This window comes from Protopterus annectens, chromosome 12.part0 (genome assembly GCF_019279795.1).
Source record: "Protopterus annectens isolate FY-2018-M chromosome 12.part0, PAN1.0, whole genome shotgun sequence".
Lineage (NCBI taxonomy): Eukaryota > Metazoa > Chordata > Ceratodontiformes > Protopteridae > Protopterus > Protopterus annectens.
Window position 1 is genome coordinate 1,365,855,974 of NC_056746.1, and position 25,880 is coordinate 1,365,881,853.

The 25,880-nt window shown below is 34.4% G+C and overlaps 1 protein-coding gene across 6 annotated transcripts in view; it reads left to right on the forward strand.

Moving 5' to 3' along the window:
• The window catches only part of SIRPB1 (signal regulatory protein beta 1), a 1,192,076-nt gene that overhangs the window by 631,346 nt on the left and 534,850 nt on the right, over positions 1-25,880 (forward strand). The gene's annotated exons all lie outside the window — the stretch shown is intronic.

Here is a 25,880-nt window from a genome sequence, read left to right on the forward strand (position 1 = left end):
AACAACATGAAAGGAAAGAAAGAAAGAAATTCTGCAAAGATCATATAGGTACGAGAGAGTTTTATAAAAACTGGACAAGTTGGTGAGTAAGTCTTAAAGAAAAACATAAAATCTTTTTTGAAGATTTAGTGAATCAGAGGAAAAAGGAAAACATGGAATACAAAACATTAAGTCAAGTTATATTTAAAGAATTAATGCAGGATGAAAGGACTTTTATAAAAAGGAAAATGAATTATATTAAACAAATCAAGAAAAAATAATAATCTGTTATACAAACAAAGATATTGTTTACAAAAGATGAAAACAAAGTATAACCCTAGCTAAATAAATTAATGAAAGGAAATAAAAAGTAATAAGAGAATTGAGAAATGAAAAAGGAAACAGAGTAATGACACAAGAAGAAATAAGTGAAATATTTAAAGGATATATAATGCAATCTTTTATTAAACAAATAAAACAATAAAAAATATGTCCTCAATAAATTAAATGAAAAAGACAGAGAAATATTGGAACAAAGTATAACTTTGAAAGAATAAGATGAAATATTAAAAGAAATTAGTAGGAATAGGGCTCCTGGGCGGCCACGGTGGTGCAGTGGTTAGCATTGCCACCTCACAGCAAGAGGTTCTCTGGTTCGATCCTTGGCTGGGGTGCCTTCTGTGCGGAGTCTGCATGTCCTCCCTGTGGTCGCGTGGGTTTCCTCCGGGTGCTCCGGTTTCCTCCCACATCCCAAAGACATGCTGCAGGTGGATTGGACACTCTAAATTGGCCCTAGGTGTGTGTGTGAGTGTGCCTTCTGTGTGTGGAAGGTTGGGCGCCGGGCTGGCAACTCGACACTGTAAAACTCCACTGCCAATCAATGTGCGGACAAGGTGATCCGCTGTGGCGACCCCTAACTGGGAAAAAGCCGAAAGAAGAAGAAGAAGTAGGAATAGGGCTCCTCAATTAGATGGTGTCTAATTTCATATGCATAAGAATATGGAGTATAAGAGTTTTAAATAAATGGTTAGATTTAGGAATGATGGATAAAGAACTATAGAGATACAATAATATTTATATGGAAAAAGGGAGAAAGAGATGATATAAGGAACTGGAGACCAATAGTACTAAACAATATGGATTAGAAAATATTCATGAGAATATTCTTCATACCAAAATCTAAATTTTTAAGAGCCAGGAGGATCTGCTCCAACCAACAGTCTTATATAGATACTCGGGATGACCTTGCCCATAGATTTTTAGAGAGAGGTTTTCATCCAGGGACTGTGAACTTGGCCAAAAAGTGGGCTTCTAACTTGAATAGACAAGATTTATTATGTTACAAAGATAGAAAGAAAGATTTGGATAAACAACCTATACGGCTGGTCACTACCTATGGACGTAATTCCAAGGGTTTTATGAATATTATTCAGAGGCATTGGAATGTTCTGATGGCTGAAGATAAACTTCATCCTTTTCTTAGAGATAGATGTTCTTTCTCTTTCAGAAGGGGACGCACCATAGGTTCTAGGCTTAGTCACTACAAGAAACCTTCTTTTGATTCCACAGTCCCTGTCCAGATATCTCTTACAGGGGGACCAGTTCGAGGATGCATCCCATGTGGTCACTGCTCATATTGTGTCCGAGTTTCACATACTCGTGAATTTAGCAGCAAAAACACCTCTATGATTTTTGACATCAAGTTCTGGGCCAATTGTAGTATGGAATGGGTCATATATTTGGTGACCTGCACTTGTTCTGCTTTTTATGTGGGGCAGACTTCTAGAGCTTTTCACCTTAGAATCTGTGAACACCTTAGTGATATTAAGAACAAATGCCCTAATAATGCCCTATACAAACACAGTTTGAAACATACAACAGCTTCTTATAAGTTTGTTACTATTGATCATATTAAAGGTATTTGTAGAGATAAACAAAGTTGGCATGATATGTTGAATTTTAAAGAAAAGAAATGGATAATAAAACTTGGAGCTTTATTTCCACCTGGTCTTAATGACAAAATGTAACCACTAATTATCTGTTCCTATTGGTTCTGATGTCATTCACCTGGCTATATATATATATATATATAGCTATATATATATACTGGGTTGTGAGTATTTTGACTGTTTGTTATCCACTGAAGAAGGCTTTGCTAAGCCGAAACCGGTTTGGATTTTTTTTTTTGACGTGTTATCCTAGGGGTTTTTACCCTTGGGTTCCAATAAATTGTTGCATTTTACACCATCCACCCTTGCTGGCTTTTTTCTTTTGTAAACTGGAAGAAAACCAGTACCCCTACTGACAAACAAAAATATCTTGAGCTTAGAAATAAAGCAAAAAAAATGATTAAAGGAGACAAAACAAACTACTACGACAATATACAAAATAGATATCAAAACAATCCAAAAAAATTTTGGGCAACCATCAACAAAGTATTCCATCCAGGTATGGCTGGGACCTCTACCCCTGCAACCAATGATACTTTTACTAGCAGAGCAACTCAGTTCAATAGGTTCTTTACCAATTCCATCCTAGCTCTAGCTAACTCCCAAAAGCCTGCTACATCTACCAGATCACCCAAAAATAATACTACTGAACTGTGCTTCTCACTGCAACCTGTCCCAATCTCTACTATTAAAAAAAAAATACTTAATAAACTAAAACCCACATCTCTCTCCACAGATAGATTACAAGCTGAATTCTTAAATATTGCAGCTAATGCTATTGCATATCCTGTAACTATTATCATTAATCGCTTTATAACTGATAACCTAGTCCCCCACCTTTGGAAAATTTCCTACATTACTCCACTCCACAAAGGGGTTTGCTCCGAAGAACTAACGAACTATCGACCAATCACCATACTCTCCCCCCTCTCCAAAATCCTAGAAAGGTGTGTACACACTCAAATCATGACATTTCTAAACTCTTATAATCTACTCACAAATACACAGCATGGTTTTAGGCCCTCACATAGCACTACCACAGCCCTTATGTCTTTCACACAAACAGTCAACAACCACAGGAACAATGGAAATTATGTCTCAGACGTATTTTTAGACCTTTCCAAGGCCTTTGGCATAGTTAATCATGATAAACTCAGCAACACTCTCTCAGAATTAAATCTAATCTCAACGACCATTTCCCGGTTCAGGAATGACCTAACAGGCAGGCAGCGGGCCATCAGATGGCACCAGGAACTCTCCCCTTTACTTCCAGTCTCAGTAAGAGTCCCACAGGGTTCCATTCTTGGACCACTGCTCTTTACTGTTTTCACCAATAACCTTCATACTGCCACACGTCATGCTGCTGTCATCCAACATGCCGATGACTCCATGCTAATTTGTGCTTCCTCCTCTCCGCAGGCACTACTACAACAAACACGATCCTCCTTTCTATCTGTTGAACGATGGATCTCTGAATCACAACTCATATTAAATCCCAGTAAAACTCAGCTTCTTATCTTTCCTCCCACACAACATACTACTCACAACATTACATTTAATATCACCTCCAGTAATAACAGTCATATCACCTGTCAATCAAACCAAACTGCTAGGTGTTGTAATCAACAGTAGCATGAAATCTGACATACACATATCAAATACCATAATGAAAGCACACAAAAAGCTTGCCATGTTATACAGAAACAAACAATTCCAAACTTCTTCCACCAGAGCCACTATTGCAAGCACCCATCTCATCTCTACTCTTTTGTACGTCTCACCAGTCTTCACTAATCTCAGAAAATCTGACCTTTCCAAGATGCAATCATGTTATAATAAAATTGCCAAAAATATTCCCAATCAATACCCCTCAGAGATAACACCACTGCACTCCCCTTAAAACACTCAACTGGCTGGAACTTCCCAACCTCATTCTTTACAATCAGCTTATTCTAACCCACAAACTTATTCACTTGCCTGAAAAAAACTTGCTCTACAAAACATACTACACCTAAGCACCAAGACTAGAGTCTTATGATCCAATCAAAGAATCCTGCTAAATGTGACCAAAGCCAATAATTCCGCAAGTACATCCCCTATATAGCAACACTATTGCCAAACATTGGAATAACCTTCCCCCTAACATCTCAGCTACAACATCTATTGCCTGCTTCAAAAAGTCCTTAAAATCACACATCTCTTCTATACCCTACTGCTCTATCATCAATTCCCTCTTTCTTAGTATTTTGTTACTCCCACTAATGCACCCCATCCCTTCTCTATCCAACCCTTACTAACCCCATATCCCACCCTCCTATGCCAACCTGCATTACTTCCTTAGCCTTAAAATCCACCTACTGCAACCTGGCTCTGCAAATGTGACAACCCTGGTTAGTCTTTATACTTCCTACTAGTCACTTCTTACACCCTCTTTCTCAGCTCACTACCCTCCCTTTCTCTCAGCACTTTACTCCTCCACTAATGTACCCACTCTTTCCCTCTGTCTTCTACTCTCATTAACCCTCACATCTCCTTTTATATTAATCTCTATTATAACCTTAGCTTTGAGGTTCTGCAAAGTTGCTTGGTATAATAAATACATAACTTTAAAACACGTATATAAATTAAGTCAGAAATTATCTACTTTATGTAAACATGTCCACCTGTGGCAGTGTTAATGATTATTAAGCTACTGTTTGCTGTAACTATGTATTTAAAATTAATGATGTAAACATAACTGACAGATGAAACGTTGCAAGCTGTATTAGGAGCTTTTCTCCCCGGGCCTCTGCTGAAAAAGGATCCATGTCCAGTTGGACTTTCCTGGTAAACAAATGTAAAATAAATACATAGATAATAAAAAAATGAATCAATATCATTATATTAATCCTTGGAAGCATTTAGAAATAAGAATAAATAAAGCAAAATTAACAAGATATAAATGATATAATAATATACATGAATGTAAAGACTTTTTATAGAGATTATCTGTAAGTACGTTGCCTGTTAAGGCAAATATGCCTTACAAACGAAAACAGGATAGAATGTCTAATTTTTGTATTGAATTTGAAACTACAGAGCATGTATTTTTGAAATGTGAAAGCGTTATAAAATTGTGGGAAGAAATATGTAAGTCTGAAATGTTGGAAGGTTTTACAAAAAGGGAAAAGATTAATATGGACATGATTGAATATGTTTTTATGATGTAAAAAAAACAATAAGAAATTAAATCTGATAGAATTATATTTTAAGTTTCATGGACATTATGGACTGAAAGACTGAATGAAATTAAGTTCAATGGTAAATGGGTTCTGGCAGAGATTCTAAAGAAAATAAATGTTTGGTTGTGAAAAAAGGGTGTGAGGGAAATGTTCACTGATATGAATGAAAATAGAATTGTGTAAAGTGTATATATAATTGTAAATATTGTATATATGCACATAATGTTGTTGTATATATGTCTTGTTCAACAATAAATAACCCTACTCTTCAGAGAGTGCCTGTTCCATTCCTAGCGCAGTGGCAGCTTGGAGCGCAGCACTTAAGGAGACCCAAGATGGCTGATAGCACAGAGACGAATACCAGTGTAGTGTCTGAAGCTCTATGAGATTCTTTGGAGGCATTTCAGCAAAATTTATTTCAACCGAAGCAAATGTTTAAAACAATGATGGATGCATTATTACAGTCCTCTACTCATGAAGGTTGTGAGATAGGTGAATTATTGTATTATTATACCCCTCTAGTCATGAAGGTTGTGAGATAGATGAATTGTTGTATTATTACACCCCTCTAGTCATGAAGGTTGTGAGATAGGTGAATTGTATTATTATAATCCTCTACTCATGAAGGTTGTGAGATAGGTGAATTGTTGTATTATTATTACAACCCTCTAATCATGAAAGTTGTGAGATAGGTGAATTATTGTATTATTATACCCCTCTAGTCATGAAGGTTGTGAGATAGGTGAATTGTTGTATTATTACACCCCTCTAATCATGAAGGTTGTGAGATAGGTGAATTGTATTATTACACCCCTCTAATCATGAAGGTTGTGAGACAGGTGAATTGTTGTATTATTACAACCCTCTAATCACGAAGGTTGTGAGATAGGTGAATTGTATTATTATACCCCTCTAGTCATGAAGGTTGTGAGATGGGTGAATTGTTGTATTATTACACCCCTCTAATCATGAAAGTTGTGAGATAGGTGAATTGTTGTATTATTACAACCCTCTAATCATGAAGGTTGTGAGATAGGTGAATTGTATTATTACACCCCTCTAATCATGAAGGTTGTGAGATAGGTGAATTGTTGTATTATTACAACCCTCTAATCATGAAGGTTGTGAGATAGGTGAATTGTTGTATTATTACACCCCTCTAATCATGAAGGTTGTGAGATAGGTGAATTGTTGTATTATTACATCCCTCTAATCATGAAGGTTGTAAGATATGTGAATTGTTGTTGCAGAGTGAGCCACAGAATGGAAAAGATGTTTTGTGGCTTGAGGTTATGGAAAAAATTCAGGAATCAAAAGCTGTTTTGAAAGAAGATTATCAGATGAAGAAATCATATGCCAAGTGTGTTAAAGAAACTGCAGGGAAAGTGATGAGAGATGAACAGAGGAAAGGAAATGTCAACAATCAAAGAATATTCATAGTGAGAATTCAGAACAAAGAAAAAGAAATGGGCAATGCATGACGTTTGGGATAATTTAATGGTCTCATTGAGAGTGAAGGCTTAGGAGGTAGTAGCTTTTATTATTATTCATTAAGAGATATTTTGTGACATTATGTTTGAGACTTGTTCTGTTCTGGAAAGAGTTTTTGGGCCATATGAGAAGAAAACAACTGCATCATTGAAATTTTTATGTGATAAAAGCATTTCATAGAGAAACAAAAATAAAATACATGTTCAATTTTACTGAAGTTGGCAAAGAAAATTTAAAGAGACATTTAAGCAAACTTTGTGAAAAAGTTATGGATATTAGAAAAAATCTGTGAAACAGTGAGTTATGGACTGGGGATGGGACTATCATATACTACTGAAATGGAGAAAGAAAAAAATCATTCCTATCCCTCATATGATAAATGTAGAGGGTAAGAGACGTGTTGTAAAATATTGGTAACAACTAACAACTGAACATTTGTTTTTTTCTGTGGAAAAGATGATTATTTGATAAGTAACTGTAATAAGAGGAGATATTATATTTGTATGGAAACAGTCCACGATGCAAAAAAATGTGAACTGAAATGTTATAAATGTAACAAACTTGGGCAATTATGGATGGACTGTAGTCTAGGGAAAAAGGATGAAGAAGAAGCAAAACAAAAGTGAGGTTAGCTTATAGATAGAAGAACCAGTTCCAATGAAAGATAAACAGGAAGTAGCAAAGCAAGATCAGGGTAAAAATAAAGATAAGAACAATGAGAACAATGAAACAGGAGATAAACTAGAAGGTTCAGGAATAAGTGCTGATGAAATATAAACAGGAAAATCGTGAAGGGCAAAAGGAATTCTATTGGTAAAAGAGTAAGCGGCAAATTTAAAGGGATAAGTGTAAAAGAGAAAAGGAAAGGGAACCAATAATGCAAATGAGAAATTTTATTTATTTATTGACATTTGATTACCAGCCAAGAACAAGCTAATTCTCAGAGCAGGCCCTGGAAGAAAAGCTCCAAATTATTACAAAACATTTTAAAAACAATCATTTTACTGTCTTCAAAAATAAAACAAAAACATCTGCAGTTTAAATAATTATAACAAATTAGATATGATATAAAAACATTGGTTAATTCATTACATCTGAGTGATGCCTCCAGGTGCATCTGCAGTTAACTCCTACTGATGCCTCTACACGTCAAATATTGCTTTTTCATATTTACATTAATAATTCCAAAAACATGCTATGTACAAGGTTTTAAAATATTTCATCTTAAAGCTTACACAATAGCAACATCAACTGCAATAACATTTGACCTCTGTCTAGTGTAGGTAAATAGATATTAACTGTTTTTTATGATATTAATTTAAATAGATATAGTTTACACATTTTTCTAAATATCTCAATAACCAGATAACACAGACAGAACTCATTAGCTTCAAATATCAGTTAGATTAATAAAATGCTCCTGACAGTATTTTTGCAACTAGAGTGGTTGCTGAGCTATTGTAAATTGTTTACAAATTTTATGTTTATTTATTTTTATTTTACATTTGTTGACCGGGAAAGTCCGACTGGATATATGTCCATTTTCAGCGGAGGCCCAGGGAGAAAAGCTCCAAATACAGTAATGAAATTTTGAAAACATAGTTAAAAAGGATTTTTGACTATTAAGACTCAACTTAAACTTTAAACATAATTAATATACATATTTTTTACAAGTACAGTCATAGAGAATAACATAACACAGGGAGTTATTACATAGCTAAACAAAAATTCTTTAGAAATAGTTAAAAAAGGGAAATAATCAAAGCAAGAGGAATCCAGTACCAATAGACTTAAAAATGAGAAGCAAAAGGGAGACAGTGTCAGTCAGGATTTGAGCATGGATATATCCATTGTGATTTTAGGAAGGTTTTAAGTTGTTTGGAAAGAGGAGTGGATGTCATGGATGTTAGTTCTCTTGTTACAAATGTAATAGTTACTGTGTTTACTGTGACTTATACTATTTGGTTTAACACCTAGAACCTAAAGAATACTACCACTATAAAAATACTTTGTGCTGAAGAGTTTGCCATTTATACCTCTTTCATAATCCCTATGATTCCAGAGATATGAACATTTGATTCTGTCAAAAGGCTTAGGCTCCACCCACTGGAAGTTATAGTGCAAACTTCCTGAGCTCCATTGGAGTGAATGAGTTAAAAATCAATATAAGGTATATCACGATTATTTAATATTTAGAGAAATTTTAAACAGTTTGTAGAGAAATTAAAGGTAAGTTAGTGTAACACATATAAGAATTGCAATATGAAGTGAGGGAAGACAGGCTTAAGGTATATTTTGAGAGAAGGTCAGTGAAAAGAATTAGGGAGTAGTAAAGAAGGAAGTGACAAAAGGAGAGTAAGGAGGTATGAGGAATAACAACGTATTGTTCACATTTGGGTACATGGGTTATCCTGGTTTTGAGCAAGAACAAAGCCAAATTTTAGCTAGGAAGTCTTTCAGAGTGGTTTTGACAGATGGGAGGGAGGGAGGGAGAGAGGGTATAGACCTGATGAATACAGGTGAGGAGTTCCAGGCCTCAGCAACCTTGTATGAGTACAGATAATGCCCAGCAGATGTGCTAGGTTTATAGATAGATGGGAGTTTTTGATCACTGGATCACAATGATTGACTGGGGACATAGTTGTGTTGAAGGTTTTTAGTGCTGGATAGGCATATGGATGCTGGATAATTTATAGGTGGGAAGAAGTTGTGTATATGTTAGTTGAAGTTGCAGTTCTAATCAATTTAGGCTTTTCAGTGCTATATATTGAAGGGTTCTGAAAGGGTTTGTGTTGCAAATTTACCAACTTTGTTATAACATTGTTCAAGTTTCAATTTTTGTGAAGCCTGGAGGTTTGTAAGGATGGGAGTGCCATAAACAAAAGTGGGGAGGGAATAAATAGTGGCAAGTGTAGTTTTAGTCGTGTCGGTGAGAAAGCATCCCTAGTTTTTGATAAGTTTTTCTTATGCAATTTTGTATATGCAGGTCGAATGTAAAATTATCATCTGCTATTACCCCTAATAGTTTGCTACGAGAAGTGACTTCAATGGCTGTATTATCAAAGAGACAACTTTAAATTTAGTTTTTTCATGAGAGAGGGATTTAGGGAAAACAATAGCAGTTTGATTTTTTTGGGGTTGAGCATGCGTTGTGAGTTATGAAGCCATGTTTCACTGGCTGATAAAACTTCCTGAATATTTGTTTGAGGTGTAACACATTATCAGATGTGCAAATGAAAGTGGAATCATCAGTGTATTGTATTAGGGTTGCCTGTTGTATGGAAGTATAGAGAGTGTTTTAAAGAAATGTTAAAGAAGAGGAGACCAAAGCTAAAGCCTTGTGGTACACTGGTGGTAACTGGAGGTAAGGAGAGAGCATATGGTGCTATTATACTGACTGATACCTATTGGACAGGTAGCTTTTGAACCACAGATGGGTGGGCTGAGAGAGGCCTAGTGAGGACATTTAAAGAAGAAGTTTGCTGTGACAAACTGTGTCAAAGGTTTTAGGGAAGTCTAGAAATAAGTAAGAGACTAGCTTGCCATTATTTCTAGCTTTATTGACAGTATCTACATAGGTTTGAAGGGGCAGTGCTAGTATCATGGAAAGGACAGAAGCCATGTGGTGTAGGGTATAAGAGTTCTCCCTGCAAAAGATAGTCTAGCAATTGTTTTTGAATATATTGTTCTAGTATTTTGGTGAGGGGAGATAAGACTGTAATAAGTCTAAAGTTATTCGTGTCTGTTAAATTTCTTCCTTTGTGCAGAGGGATAATGTGTGACTTTTTCCAGAGAGAGAGAATGTGGGATTCCCATATTGACCTATTTATAAGGACTGAAACATGATAGGCAATGCTATTGGCTGCTATTTTTAGATACTCACATGGAAGGTCATCAGCTGAAGAAGAGCATGGTTTAAGTTTGTTTATGAGTAGTTTTATATAGGATGTGGGCACAGGTTTGAAAGTGGATGTGGTGATATGCGGCTGTTGGGCAGGGTCAAGATTAGACGTTGAAGAATTCTTGGTTAAAAATGGTATACTATCTGTAAAATAAGAGTTGAACTGTTTTCCAGTTTCAACTGGTGAGTTATCAGGATAGGGGTTTGGGTTGAATTTTTGGCCGGGATGTAAGATTTCTTTAATGGATATCCAAACATTTTTAGGGTTGTGTTTAATATTATTTTAAATTTGTTATAGTATTGTTGTTTGTCTTCAGTTATTTATGTTTTAGTACGATTGTGAAGCATTCTGAAGTTTTCACGGTATTGAGGTGTTTTATGTTTTTGCCATTCTTTCCATGCTTCCTCTCTCTCCTGCATTTGCATTCTACTCCTTTGGATCGCCAAACTGCATTATTTGTTTCACTTTATAGCCAGAAAAAAAAACAATTAACAAAGTGATACAAGTAAAACAGGTTTTCTGGCATATGCAGTATAATCTACTGGTCAAACAAAAGAAGACAGTGGCCAATTTAATAAGGGGTCCTACTATTTCACACAGCAGGCATGTATTTAACTGATTATAGCTAATATGCAGCAAGGTTCTTCATGATAAATATGCTTATGTGAAACAACAAAAGTCTCACTGAACTTGTAGGAGTAGGGCTTTGTGACAGAGATGCTGGAATATTGGTGACAGATGTATCGACCTCAGGCTCTGCTCTAGGAAGAGAGAGAGTGACTGAGATAAATACTTCAAATTTACACAATTTCTGGCAAGCTACAACATAGACATAATGACAACTTTAGAGAGCTTTCAGTACATATAAGTACACAAATAGGCATCCTAAATTGGAGTAGTAAGTGTGACATTGACATAAAAATATTGGATGATGTCAGATTTTTGACACAAGATGATAGCTTACAAACAAAGAAACTTTGGGGAGAAGATACAATATGGAACTAAGGGAAGAAACTATGTTCCGGAATAAATGTACTTTATAGAAAGTCAATGAAAACATTGAACATGTCACTGGCAATGATGGGAAGATTAACTATTGTAGATCTCAGATGGCATAATCAGGTATATGTAATTATAGCATTGTAAAACTTTGTTACAAGTAAAGAAAGTGAACATGTGTTTCATAAAAGTTTGGATTACATAGTAATTAATATGAATATAATACTAATAGGAGATTTTAAGTGTGATCTGAGAAAAAAAGAAGAAAAGAGGAAATGATAATAAGAACATTTTTGAAGTTACAAAATATGTCAATTTAAAGATTCAGAATGATAATTTGTGGACATATAGTCGAGGTATATATATATATATATATATATATATATATATATATATATATATATATATATATATATAATATAGATAGATAGCATGGAGCTATATTATTTTATTATGTAGCAAGGTTTAAACATAGCTAAGGGAAAAACACGTGTAACAGGCTTTTCAGATCACTGAGCCATGCATATAGAAATACAAGAAAATAAGGATTATATCAGATTAGGAAAATGAGTAAAATAAATAAATGAGAAATTGCAGGATGAAAGTAGAAAAATAAGTATATGTGTATGGAAAGTTTGCATTTCTGCTAGAGTTTATTATAAGAAATGGTCTGAGTGGTGGCTAGCTTTGAAAGAAAAAAAAAATGTTTTATAATGGCAGTGTGATGTAAGAAAAGCATACAAATAAATTATCAAACAATGTATATGGATGCTTTAAAGGATTTAGAGATGAATAATAGAGAATATTATGTGGTAGAACAGAGTGTTTATGGAAAGAATCAAGAGAAAACTAAGGAATCATTATTTAAACATAGATGTTATTTTACAAGATACAAAAGGAGAGGCATCGGCATATTTGAGTAGCACCGTTAAAGAGAAGACTAATATAACAAGAGAAATAAACGATGATAGAGGAGAGGTAAGAATAGCTCATCAACAAATTATGAATGTCATAATAAATTATGTAAAGAAAACGTTTCAAGATTGAAAGAAATTTTAAAAAAGAATGGCATGTAAAAGATTGACAGAGCAAGAAAATAATAAAATGGAAAATGAGATTTCCTTATTTAAATTAGATAAGGTACTTAGACAAGCTAATTTACAGTCAATTTCAATATCAGAATGAATAGTATACCAATTTTATAAGAATGTTATGGCTTGGCAGAATAATACTTCCTAAAAGTTATGAATCAGTGGTTAAATGGGGGTTTTATATATAAAGATTTATGCGGTGGTAAACTTAAGTTGTATGAAAAAAGGAAGATAAAAAATTGAAAATTTGAGACCTATAATAATGAACAATACAGATTATATGTTTTTAATGAAAATAATTCAGAAGAGCATGAAAAGTTAAATGAAAAGTATTATGGAAGATATCATATATAGTTGAAAGGAAAAAAGAATGTCAGGAATTATTTTTCTTAGTAAGAATTTGTAGATGATATTACAAACAGGACTGATGAGATCAAGATCATGATAGGAGATTTAAAGGAAGCTTTTTGCAGTATAACATGAAGATTTGTTGGCAATTATAAAAGAGTATAACATTAGTACAAAAATTAAGAATATATGTTGTTCTGCATATAATCAACATTAAGAAAGAATTTTAGTGAATGGATGGTTAAGCAAAGAATCAGGGACGTCATATAAATAGTATATTATTTGCATTGGTTATGAATGTATTAGTCAGAGATGTAAATTTGCACATGAGAGGTGCTACTTACATTACTAATGCAGGTATAAAAATTTCAGTCATGTTTACTTATGCAGATAACATTATATTAATTATAAAAAACAAAGTATGGATGAAAGAATGTATATATTATATGCACCAATGTTTAAATATAATAGGCATGACTTTAAAAAAAGAAAAAAAAGTAAATAACTGGGTTATATAATAAAGATAGGAGGAGTATATTTATCAGTGAAGAAATCTCTGTGTTAGGAATAAGATCTGGGGTAAAAAAAAAATAAGTGTGGAACAATGGAATAAGATAACAGATGAATTAAAAGAGCTTTGCTGTTTTTGGAAAACATACAAGCTATTGTTTAATAAAAAGATTTGATTAATTCAGTGCTATTATTTAATAATAAGATTTGAGTTACTCAGTTATATTGGGAAAGATTGCATATTTAGCTAGTATCTATATTTTGCCAATAATCTGTGAAAAAGAAATACTACAAGCATGTTTTATTTATATGGTGTCCAAGATTGAATCCAGTGAAGAGAGGAGTCTTATACATGGACAATGAAGATGGAGGCTTAATATTAATAAACCCAATTGTTTATGCTACTTCTCTGAATTTGTTTTAAATAAATAAAAATGAAAAGTTAATAGAAAATTAACTAAACTACAAATATAAGAGTCACTGGGATATGCTAAAAATTAAAAAGACAAACAAGTATGTTTAAATGAAGTAGTGAGATGTTATCAAGAAAAATATGTGGAAAATAAACATTGATGAAATAGAAAATGGGAGGAAAATGTGGTATAAAAATACTATGATACTTCTCATTCTGAGATGCAAATGAAAATGTTAAAGCTATAAAAGTATGAAAGGCATGGTGTAATAAGTAAGTAGAATGTCAAGATTTTGTATAGAGATTCGTGATTAACAAATTACCAGTAAAGGGAAATATGCCATATTAAAAAAAAAATCTGTGAAACAGTTTGTATAAATTGTGGAATAGAAGAAACTACAACACGTTTTCTTGGAATGCATAAGGTTGCAAAATTGTGGGAAAAACTGTGTAAAGAAAATTTCTCTGAAAATATAAAGGTGGCAAATGAAATAAATATGGACCTGATTATGTATGGATATTATAGCCATAAAAATAAGGAATAGGTTAGTAAAATAGATAAAGGATTAAGTTATGTTGTGTGGATCATTTGAAATGAAAGGCTAAATGAAATCAAGTTTAATGGTAAATGAAGATTAGCAGCAATTAAAAAAAAAATAGATGGTGGTTGTGGAGAAAGGAGTGGGTTTCAAATAAGATAATGAAGGTTTAACAATAGTGAAAAGCAAGATATCTATGACTTTATGACAATGGAATATAATGGAAATTTGTACAGTGCATACATTTGTAAATATTTAAGTTTGATAATAATGTTTTTTTTCAATAAAGAACACCTACTCTTTTCAGTTGGTGCCAGGAGATCTTTTATATCCACCTGTGTTACTACCAGCTCAAACAGATGGGGCCTCAGTTAAATGTCTCATCCAAAGGATGGCACACTGAGGAGTGCAGTACCCCCTTATGCTGCATTGCAATGTCAATCTACTTGGAGTGGGAATATAAACCACAGCCTTTAGCATCAAAGGCAAATGTGCTACCTGTTACACCACTGTCACTGACAAAAACAATTCTGAATGTCCTGGTGACACCATTTGGTTTACAGAATAGCTGGTTGACATTGGTGTGAGATACCTGTAAAAACAGAGATTGAAAATAAGTCCTTCACTCACTATTGTGTGGTCCAGGAATTAGTATATTTAAGTAGCAGGGGTATGAGTCCCCATAAAAGGGGTAAAGGTGGGCTATCTCCCCTGTGAAAATATTCGTTTTAGAATTCTGTAGTCTGGGTTTCTTGTGTTGGCACTGTGTGTTTCATTTTCTTTTTCAATTAAATGTGTATCGACCTTTTATGTATCAACTGTTTTACATTAATCCATATGTGTATGGATCTATTTGGCTTTACTCTGAGATCATAGTCGAGTGACCCATGTTGCATACTTACTGGGTGTTTTCATGTTCTACAACATTAGATTTAATATGTATATATATATATATATATATATATATGTATATATAATATTTATTTACTGACATTTGTTGACCAGGAAAGTCCACTGGGTCAGAAACCCATTTTCAGTGGATGCCCGGGAAGAAAACCTCCACAAAAATACAAAATTTTAAACAAAGATACAAAAATTGGTAGGGAGATATATTTACAATTACATAGGCCGGGGTATTGATACAAGGTAAAAATGATGATGTTATCATACAGTATAAAAAGTATATACATTACATACAGAAAAATAAAACCATCAATATTAATTTAAAGCTATTATAGATAGGAAAAAACTAGTAGTAGACAGGAGGAAGAGATTAGTATACAGAGGTTTAAAAGAGGGAGAAGAGTAATAGATGTGAAGGATTAAGGAGGCTGACACTGTACTCCACATGTACAGGTGGGATTATTTAGATAGTGGGTTTTTAGTGCAGCTTTAAAGGCTTTTGGGGAGTCTAGTTGAGTAATGTAGGAAGGTAGAGCATTCTAAACTTTGGTGATGTTATGGGAATACAAGGATTGCCAGCTGTTTTCATGGGTTTAATAAAATTTAGACGTTTTTTATTTATAGACTAGAGAGTTCTAATTGGGCTATATGTGTGTAAGATAGATTGAAGGGCAGGGCAGTTACTTGGTTTAAAAATTAGCTTATGGGAGAGAGTTAATTAAGTGTAATAGAGATAGTGTAGGAATTCAAGCCAGGGCAAGTTAGTAATGGTGTGACCTATTTGGCATGCTGGAGGCAAATTTTACTATCTTATAATAACAGGATTGCAGTTTATTGGAGAAGATGTATGGAGTTTTGTGAAAATGGGGCTACCATAGAGGAGGGAAGGGTACAAGCAGACTGCTTGCTAGTTTTATTTTTTTGTTTATCTAAGTAAAGTTTATGTCAGTATAGTTTGCCAAGCTTGAAGTGTTTTATTTTTATTGTGCTGAGAATATGGTGTTCGAAAGAGAGTTTGTCATCAACAGTAATTCCTAGAGGTGTTGAGGTTGTCACCTGTTCAATTTCTGTGTTGTTCTGTGAAAAAATCTTGAAGTCTATGACTGGAGTTTTTGATGTGAATAGTAACAGCTTTGTTTTCTTGGGGTTTAACATTAATTGAGCATCATTTAGTCATGTTTCTATATAATTGAATGCATCTTGTGTGATCTTTTGGAGGTTGGAGAAGTTATTGGAAGAAGATATGATAACTGAATCATCAGCATATTGAAAGAGTGCACATTGTTGGGAGATATTACTAAGATCATTACTGAATATGTTAAAAAGTAGTGGTCCTAATATGGATCCTTGTGGGACTCCTGTATTATTGGTCATATATTCTGATTGTTGGTTTTGCCTTTTAACAGATTGTTGACTGTTATTTAGATAGGTGGAGATCCAATTTGATATACTTGGGGAGCATGCTGTTTTTTGTAATTGTAATAACTTAGGATGTGATACTGTGTCAAAGGCCTTTGCTAGGTGCAATAGTAGCACTGACATTATTAGGCCACCATCAATAGCTTTATTAACAGTACCAGTGAAGGACAGTAAAGCTGTGGCTGTGTTATGTCTAGGATGAAATCCATATTGAGTGGGAGCTAGGAGGTTATTATTTGTAAGGTGATTTAGTAGTTGGGTGTATATGCACTTTTCTAAGATTTTTGATAGTGGGGAGAGTATGGAAATTTGCTGATAATTTGAGAGATCATGTGTATTTGCACCTTTATGTAGAGGAGCTATGATAGACTTTTTCCACAGTTGGGGGTCATAACATTCAGAGATTGAATGGTTAATTAGAATACTTACAGGAAAAGCTATTGCTTTGGCTGCAAGTTGTAAGTATTCGGGAGTTAAGTTATCAGAAGAGAGTGAGCAGGGTTTTAGTTTGTTTAGCAGTTTAAGTATTAAGGATGCAGGTACTGCCTGAAATGTAAAGAGGGGAGCGGTTGGTGTACTGTCAGAGGTAACCGTAGTTTGTATAACGATAGACGTGAGGTCCATTTATGTGGCGTTTTGAGACTTGAGACTGTTTTCAGTGGATGAGTCAATAACTAGTTTCTTTATGGTGTCAATGAAATGGGTGTTGAACATTTGAGCAATCTGGTGAGGGTCTTTGTTAGGATGGGTGAAGAATTTTGAATGTTTCCTGGATCAAGCATGGAGGATATAGACTTCCAGAAATTTTTTTTTGGATTATTTTCTTGGGTGGATAGCTGTGTAGAGAAGTAGGTTTTTCTTAACAGTTATGACTAGTTTTTTGTTGTATTACGGAGTTGTCTATAAATTTGTTAATTTGTTTGCGTTCTACATTTTTGCCATTCTTTCCATGCTCTGTCCCTATAGAGGAGAGAGTGTTTAGTCTGCTTTGTTAACCAGGGGGCATGGTTAAGCTTAGTTCACTTGGTGCGCTGGACCTAGGCTATTTAATGTAGTCAGAAATAATAGATAAGGTACTTAGACAAGTTAATTTACAGTCAGTTTCAATAACAGAATGAATAGGATACCAATTTTATAAGAATTTTATAAGTTTTGATAAATTAAGGCTGCACCTCCACCTTTTCTGTGGGGTCTATCAATCTGTAGAATGTTGTATCCAGGAGGGAGGATTTCATTGTCTGATATGTGTTTTAGCCAGGTTTCTGTTATAGCTATATCTGGGGAATGGTGACATAGCCAAGATTGGAATTCAGTAATTTTGTTGCAAAGGCTATGTACATTAATTGCTATAAGAACTAGATCCTGGTTTTTAGTGGATTGAGTATTACTTGGCAGTTTTGTTGGGCCACGGTTGGCATGAATATCTCTACACTGGGATAAAGCAAGGAGATGATGTAGTACTGTTTGAGGTTGGAGTGCTTCTATTAAAGGTATCTGTGGAAAGTATTGGGTTACTTTTAGTTTAGTATTTGTGGGGGAAGTAGGGGTTTAGTTAGATGTAGGTGATGCTTACTAGTAGGGATAGTGAGATATTGGAGTAGCTATAAAGTGAAGTTTATACTGGTGTAGCAAGTGTAGCAGATGTATGTGGTGTTGTATTTAATTGTGTGTGGGGGTGGCAGATTGTAATAATAACAGTAATAAAGCTGTAAGGCCTATGAGGTTAAGTGAGAGATTTTGTCTGATTCATGATCAAAGGTTTAGGTATGGATATGGTTGTTCTTGGTGTAGGAGATAGAGGAGATATTTTATGTAAGGGCAGTAATTTGGTAGGAGAGGAATGTGGGAGGTTTATGATATGAGCTGTGTGATTGGCTAAGGAAGACAGGGGGTGGAGTAACAGGAATTATAAAAGTAATGAAAGTGGGGGTGGGTGGGAATGGGGGTAGGGTAGGGAAGCAGTGTGAGCCTGGAGTGGAGCAGAGGGTGAACAGAGCAGGTAGGAATGGAGTGGGTAGAATCACAAGGCTGAAGAGCTCACAACAGCCACCTACACACCTAGTCTCGCGTCAGGGTAGAGAAGGAGATGATAACGCTCGTGGCTTTAACTACTAAAGCAGATTACGTTTTGCTATCTACTTTGCATCTTTCTATCTACTAGCAAGATTATATAGGAAGATGTTGAAAGTATCAGTTAGAAATTAGTTATTTAAAAGAGGCTTGCAGAATGTAGTTGCTTTATGTTAATAGGGCAAGTGCCCATGATTTGTTTGGATAGAAGGATACCTCTTGCTAGTTAGAGCTTTAATGAACACAATGAGAAAATTTAGATTAATAGAGTGAGTAAGGAGGTAGGTTAGAGTGGAAATTATTAAAACAGGTCACAAATACATCCTTACATCCTTATATAAGTACATCAAGTTGTCCAAATATGCATACAAAAAAACACCTCGGCTGAACACAGCCTTCAAAGGAATAATCAAAGACATGCAGCTGCAACTTTTTATACATTTGCTAGATTGAATAATAGATTAATTGTTTAATTAGTACAAACCACTTAACTACAATTTAATACATTTAATAATAAAAAATACTCATATTGTACTAAATTAGAATGTTTGCTAGTTTGTTAAAGGAGAGAGAAGACAAACTGGCTCGTTCAGATCCTTGGACTTCTTCTATGGAAGGTGACTATGATAAAAGATTTGATGACTTGAAAAAGCTTATGACTAAAGAGACTTCCCTGTTTTATGATACCCGTTTGCTTGAAAAGTATCTAAATTTGTCCATAACACCGAGGGGTCTGAGAGTGGATAAATTGCCTGCTTTCAATTTTTCGGATGATGAGAGAGAACTGTTGAATGAATGGAAGGCAGTTTCTTTGCAATGTACTCTTGGATGGCTTAAAATTCTTGTAAAACGTAACCAGAAAGTTTTGAATACAATCCAATGTCAAATTGCTGAGATACAGGGTAATTTGGCTAAAGATTTTTCGAATGACATTTTTCATTCTACAATGAAGCGTATCAATGATGAAATTAGTAAAATTGAAAATGAAGTCATTTTGCGCAAAAAGAAGAAGTTAAATCGTGACATTAGAGACTTTAAAAATGATTTAGTTTATTCCTGGCAACGTAAGAAGAGAAATGGTAGATTCTAAAGTGAAAATACGGAAGCAAGCTCTCATAGTGGGCGTGACTCTTCTGTTTCGTCATCAGATACCACTGCAAGCAAGAAGAGCATGTCATTTGAGCGAGTGGATGTAATGGAGGATTCTGAAGTACACTCAGAGACGGTGCAGCATGGGCGTTGGAATTTTCGCCAGAACAACAGGCGCAAGCCGAGAGCAAGGGGTCGGAACAGAAGATATTGACTTTAGAAGTTGTTCAGTAGGTGCTGATTCTAATGACTTTAATTTTGTTGACTCAGCATTTGAATTCACAAGTACTAATGTTGTCTGTTTAAACGCGCACATTATTAATCTAAGTGATTTAAATCTTACAAATGATATGTGCTGTGTTTTACAAAAGGGCACTAAGTTTGTTCCTGTTAGAATACCCGCTTTAGCTGATGTGTTGTTAGACATTAAGCGTTTTTGTCGCAAATTGCATCTGAAAGTGTTTTTTGATGGACAAACTTCTACTAATGAGTCTCTGTTGGATAATAACATTAGTAATAATAGTGAAATTTCTTTTTTAGATGATTCTTTAATGAATCTGTCTATATATGATTTTGAGTCAGATTATTCTATGGATGTTGATGTACTAGAATTTTTTTGTGGTTCAGATGGTAATGAGAATTGTTTTTCTACTGGTTATGGCAGGCTTGAAGTTCCTTGTTTGCCTACCCAAAGTAAATTTTACCCCCCTAAAAAATCAGCTATTTTGAATAATTTTGAAAATATTCTTGTTAGGAAAGTTGAAACAGAATATATTGAATTTAGAAAGCAGTTTATTAAATTTAATCTAACAAAGTCTGAATGGTTAGCTATTAAAGCTATGCAAAATGTTTCAGACAGATATGTTTATTGTCAAGCTGACAAAGGGGGTAATTGGGTCATTATGGGAAAGCAGCATTATTTGAAGATGGTATTTGATCTGTTATCTGATGAAAATGTTTATCTTGAGTTGTCTCACAATCCAGTTTTGGAGTTTAATGAAACACTTCTGGAACTGTTAGAACAGGGTGAAAGATTAGGCTTTTTAACACAAAGGGATGTGAAAAAATTGTATATTGAAAATCCTAGGGATGCATTTTTTTATGCCTTGCCTAAGTTACATCATAATTTTAATGATCTCCCTGGTCGTCCGATAGTTTCGAGTTGCGGGTGTTTTCTTGAAAATGTGGGAATCTTATTAGATAATTTATTAAAAAAGGAACTCAAAAATGTTGTATCTCATATCAAAAACACTAATGAATTTTGTACCTTGGTTAAAAATATGCATTGGGACAAGGATTTTTACTGCGCTACCGTAGATATCAAGGCATTGTACACAAGCATTTCTACTACGTTTGGCCTTGAGGCCATTAGTCAGATTATGGGGGAGGGCCCTCGTACATCTTTTATTATTCTTTTGCTTGAATTTGCACTAACACATAATTATTTTTTGTGTGAAAACAAAATCTTTTTGCAAAAAGAAGGGACTGCAATGGGGGCTAATTTTGCCCCTACTTATGCAGTTCTTTTTATGTCATTTTTTGAGACTAGTTTTCTTTACACACTAAAGTTTTTTCGTGAGTCTGTGGTTTTATACCGTAGATATATTGATGATTTGATATTTATTTGTAAGGGCAATATATCTGACTTTAGTAGTTTTGTAGACGAATTGCATTTGAATAGGTTTGGTTTGAAATTCACTTATAAAGTGAATTTACGTAGTATAGAATTTCTTGATATCTTGTTATATGTGGATACTTGTGATAACGTTCAGTTTAGACCATATAAAAAGATGACAGCAACAAATAATATTTTGCATGCCTCAAGTGCACACCCAACACATTTAATTGAAGCCCTCCCTTTTGGAGAATTTAAGCGTATTTTTGAGCACACATCCGAAAAAAGTTTTTTGAAAGAAGAATTTCAGGATGTTAAAAATAGACTTTTAAGCAGGGGTTACTCTGAAAATAATGTTACACATAGTGAATGTAAGGTTTTGGGTAATAAAAGTTTAAGAAAACACAGCTTTAACATTCCTAAAAATGCTGATGTGGATAATAGTGATAAAATATTTTTTGTAACAAAATATTCCCCTTTTTCTAATACACTAAAATTTATTGTAGATTTTTTGTGGTCTACTGTTTGTGATAATGATGAGATAGGTCATTTGTTCCCAAAACGGGTTAGTTTCTCTTATGGTAGATTTTCTAACCTTAGGGAACTTCTTAGTTTAAAACATAATATAAATAATTCTAATGAAGGTAATGGTATGTTCAGATGTGGTAGATGTAAAATCTGTAATAAGGTTAGAAATCTTTCGGGTAGTGAAATAAATGGTATAAAATTTAATGCTACTGATAGATTTAATTGCAAATCATGTGGGGTTGTGTATATATTGGGTTGTGGTTGTGTTCCATGTAAATATTATATTGGTCAAACTAAACGACAGGTAAAAATACGTATAATGGAACATATTGGTGATGTTAGGCACTGTAGAATTGATAGTCCCATTTCAGAACACTTTAATAATATTCATTCTGGTTGTTTGGATTCTTTATTTTTTTGTGTTCTTGGTAAACCAAGTGTTACAGGTTCTGGTAATTTCTCACAAAAACTTCTGAACCTAGAAAGTAGATTTATTCTGAATGTTGGTACTTTAGTGCCTAAGGGTTTGAACTTAGAAATGAATATTAACTTTTAATATTCTAATTTAGTACAATATGAGTATTTTTTATTATTAAATGTATTAAATTGTAGTTAAGTGGTTTGTACTAATTAAACAATTAATCTATTATTCAATCTAGCAAATGTATAAAAAGTTGCAGCTGCATGTCTTTGATTATTCCTTTGAAGGCTGTGTTCAGCCGAGGTACCAGAAGACATTAAAGCGTTTGCTGTATGCTGGCTCCAGTTTGGTGTTTATATATTCGTTTTTTCCTGTGGTTTTTGAGATACAAAAAAACACCATCAGATATCACAAAGTACCTAAATGAAAATTGAGTGCAAGCTGACTCTTATACCTGATAATAAATGACTGCTATTATATTGTTTGTAGTAGTGTATGCAGACCATTACACCAGAAGTCAAATGAATTATTTTGCACTGATTAAAGAGCTGGTAGCGCATATATAACTTAACTGAACAGCAGTAATATTATCCAGCATCCAGTTAGGTAATAACTGTAAATGTAACAGCAGGCAGTTTGCGATACAACAAATAATTGTGACTGCACTTAGAACTCACTAAGGTTCAAACAGATAGTCAGACCTGCACTCTATGTAGGGGTAGTGGACAAAATGCCACAGAGCAAACAAAAAATATAACATAAATCAAGCATAAGTGTAGTGCTACTCAGTGACACTATATATAATTACGACGTATCCAGCAGTAAGAAACTGAGGTAATCAAAACATGTATATATGCTGACCCAGGTATCCAATATTCCCTCAAGTTATGCAACTTAATAATTTGAGCTAAAAAAGCATGTCAGCTCTAATCAATGAGAAGAAACCCACAGCAGCACTTAAGGCAATAACAGAAGCAGTTTTGCACTGGCAGGACCGGGTCTGTACAACAATTTACAACCAACCAAGCATAAACACTACAACCTTATGCTGGTCAGATAAAATAGACTAATGCCTTATCAATACAGTAGAACAGTTTTGAAGAAAAACACAGAGTATTTTAGTCAGGTTTTCAATAATGAAAGTGTGGTAGACTATCTGGTGAGCACACTAGGATGAGACACCAAGTACACGCCGCAATATACAGTCAAGGGAAATTTAAAAATGGTGCATGTAAGGTAGGAGGAAATATGAAACCTCTGTTCATGTGTTGTGGGGGAGGGAGGTAGCTGTCAATGATAAAGATATAGCTTGGAGGAACCACAAGGCCGAAGAGCACACTACAACAACAAAAACAATCAGCTGCCTACACACCTAGCCTCAGGTCATGTAGAGAAGAAGATGATAATGCTTCTGGCTTTAACTACTAATGTTTTGCTATCTACTTTGCATCTATCTACTATCCAGATTATATAGAAAGATGTTGAAAGTATGAGTTAGAAATTGGTTGGGGCACTGAGCTACAAGAGATGAATGGATGGGGGACTTTAGGTATGGCGTCTGACTAGTGTGCACACTCCTATGTTAAATAATGTAAACTGTAAATGGCTAACAAAACATACACGTTTTAGTTATTTCTAAGATGCTTGCAGAATGCAATTGCTGTATGTTGATAGGGCAAGTTCCAATGATTTCTTCGGATAGAAGGATTCCTCTTGCTAGTTAGAGACTCTTTAGTTATTTAAAAGAGGCTTGCAGAATGCAGTTGCTGTATGTTGATCGGGCAATTTCCAATGATTTGTTTGGAGAGAAGGATACCTCTTGCTAGTTAGAGCTGGTGAGCACACTAGGATGAGATGCCAAGTACAAGCAGCGTTATACAGTCCAGGGAAATATATGTAAGCAGGTATGAGGTGAAATCACTTACATAGGGTACAGGGTGGCTTCCCTCACTGCAGAAAAGAATGCCTACAGAGATTTTACCCACAATTTTTGCGGATGCACTTTTTATTTAGTTTGACTTTTTGACTATCCTTGCAGGGCATAGTTCTATCCTTGTGGTCTGTGTTGCGGTTGATAATAGTTTCAGAAGGAACAATTCACTTATCCAGTTGACAAATAAAAATATTAAAAATATGGGCTGCTAATCCATTAATGTTAATACCAAAAAATAGCCTAAGATATTTACAGTGTCATAGAAATCATTACTTATATTCATCTAGGGTTATTTGGGCAGTTCAGACTTTTGGAGAGGACCCTTTCATTTTGAACAGTATTACTGTGGTAGAGCAAAGCAGTCATGTAAAAGTTTTTTTCATAAATGTCATTCAAACAAGGATAACATACATTTTCTCTGACCATGGCCTTTGCTATCAGTGTTCTCTAACCGTGGCCTTTGCTATCAGTGTTCTCTGACCGTGGCCTCTGTTCTCTGTGCTTCCAGATGACCTTTATGCGCAGTCTCTGTAGACCACTTTTGTAACATTTTGGAATTATTAGCCTTACTCCTTTTAGCATGTAATTATCACCTCCAGACAGTGTAATTTTATGTTTGTATTTGTTTATACTTTTGACAATTCTGGCATCTGCATCACTTTTATTTTCTTGTACCATGCATCACTCATACTAATATATTTCACCGGCTGCAACACCAAGTCTATTTCAATATCTTTTTCTATGCAATTTAAACTCACACCTCTTGGCACTGCCTAGTTTTCTGCTATATACATTATGTTCAGTTACCTTATTTTGTCCCTTTTCCTATGTCACTATTGCAGACATTCAGTACTTTGTAATATAATAATCTATCTTGTGTTGTTCACTGTTTTATATGGAATTCTAATTGCAATCTCTGTGAGTGTCATTCATTATTGACTTGGCATTATGAAAAATGGCTTTAAGTACTTTCTGATCACCTATTAATTTACAATAGTTCCCAAAAAAACATCTGTGGAAATATTCACAAACCCAGAATGCAGCAATAGACTTGATTCTGAGAATATTCTTTGCATCAGTTAATTACCATTCGTCACCTTGTGTTTCACTTAGAATAGCTCCCAGGCGCACTGAACTTGCATTGACCATTAAGAACATTTTAAACTTTATGTTGAAGTGTGATATCACTGTTTTAACTGATTAGTTAGTTCTGATGTTTGTCACTCTATTTAAAATCAGTAGCTCTTTTCATTAACTGTTGGAAAGAGGCAGTATATGTAAACTATCCTTAATGCACCTTGACTTATAATTTGCCATATCTACCAACATTCTAACTTTTTATTTTGCATAAAGAGGTCATACCATAATTAACTTTTGATCAGGTTACATTGAATTTCCTGAAAATTTGAAAAAAATTGCATTCTGCTATGGAGGTGTCCAACTCACATTTCTATTTGTGCA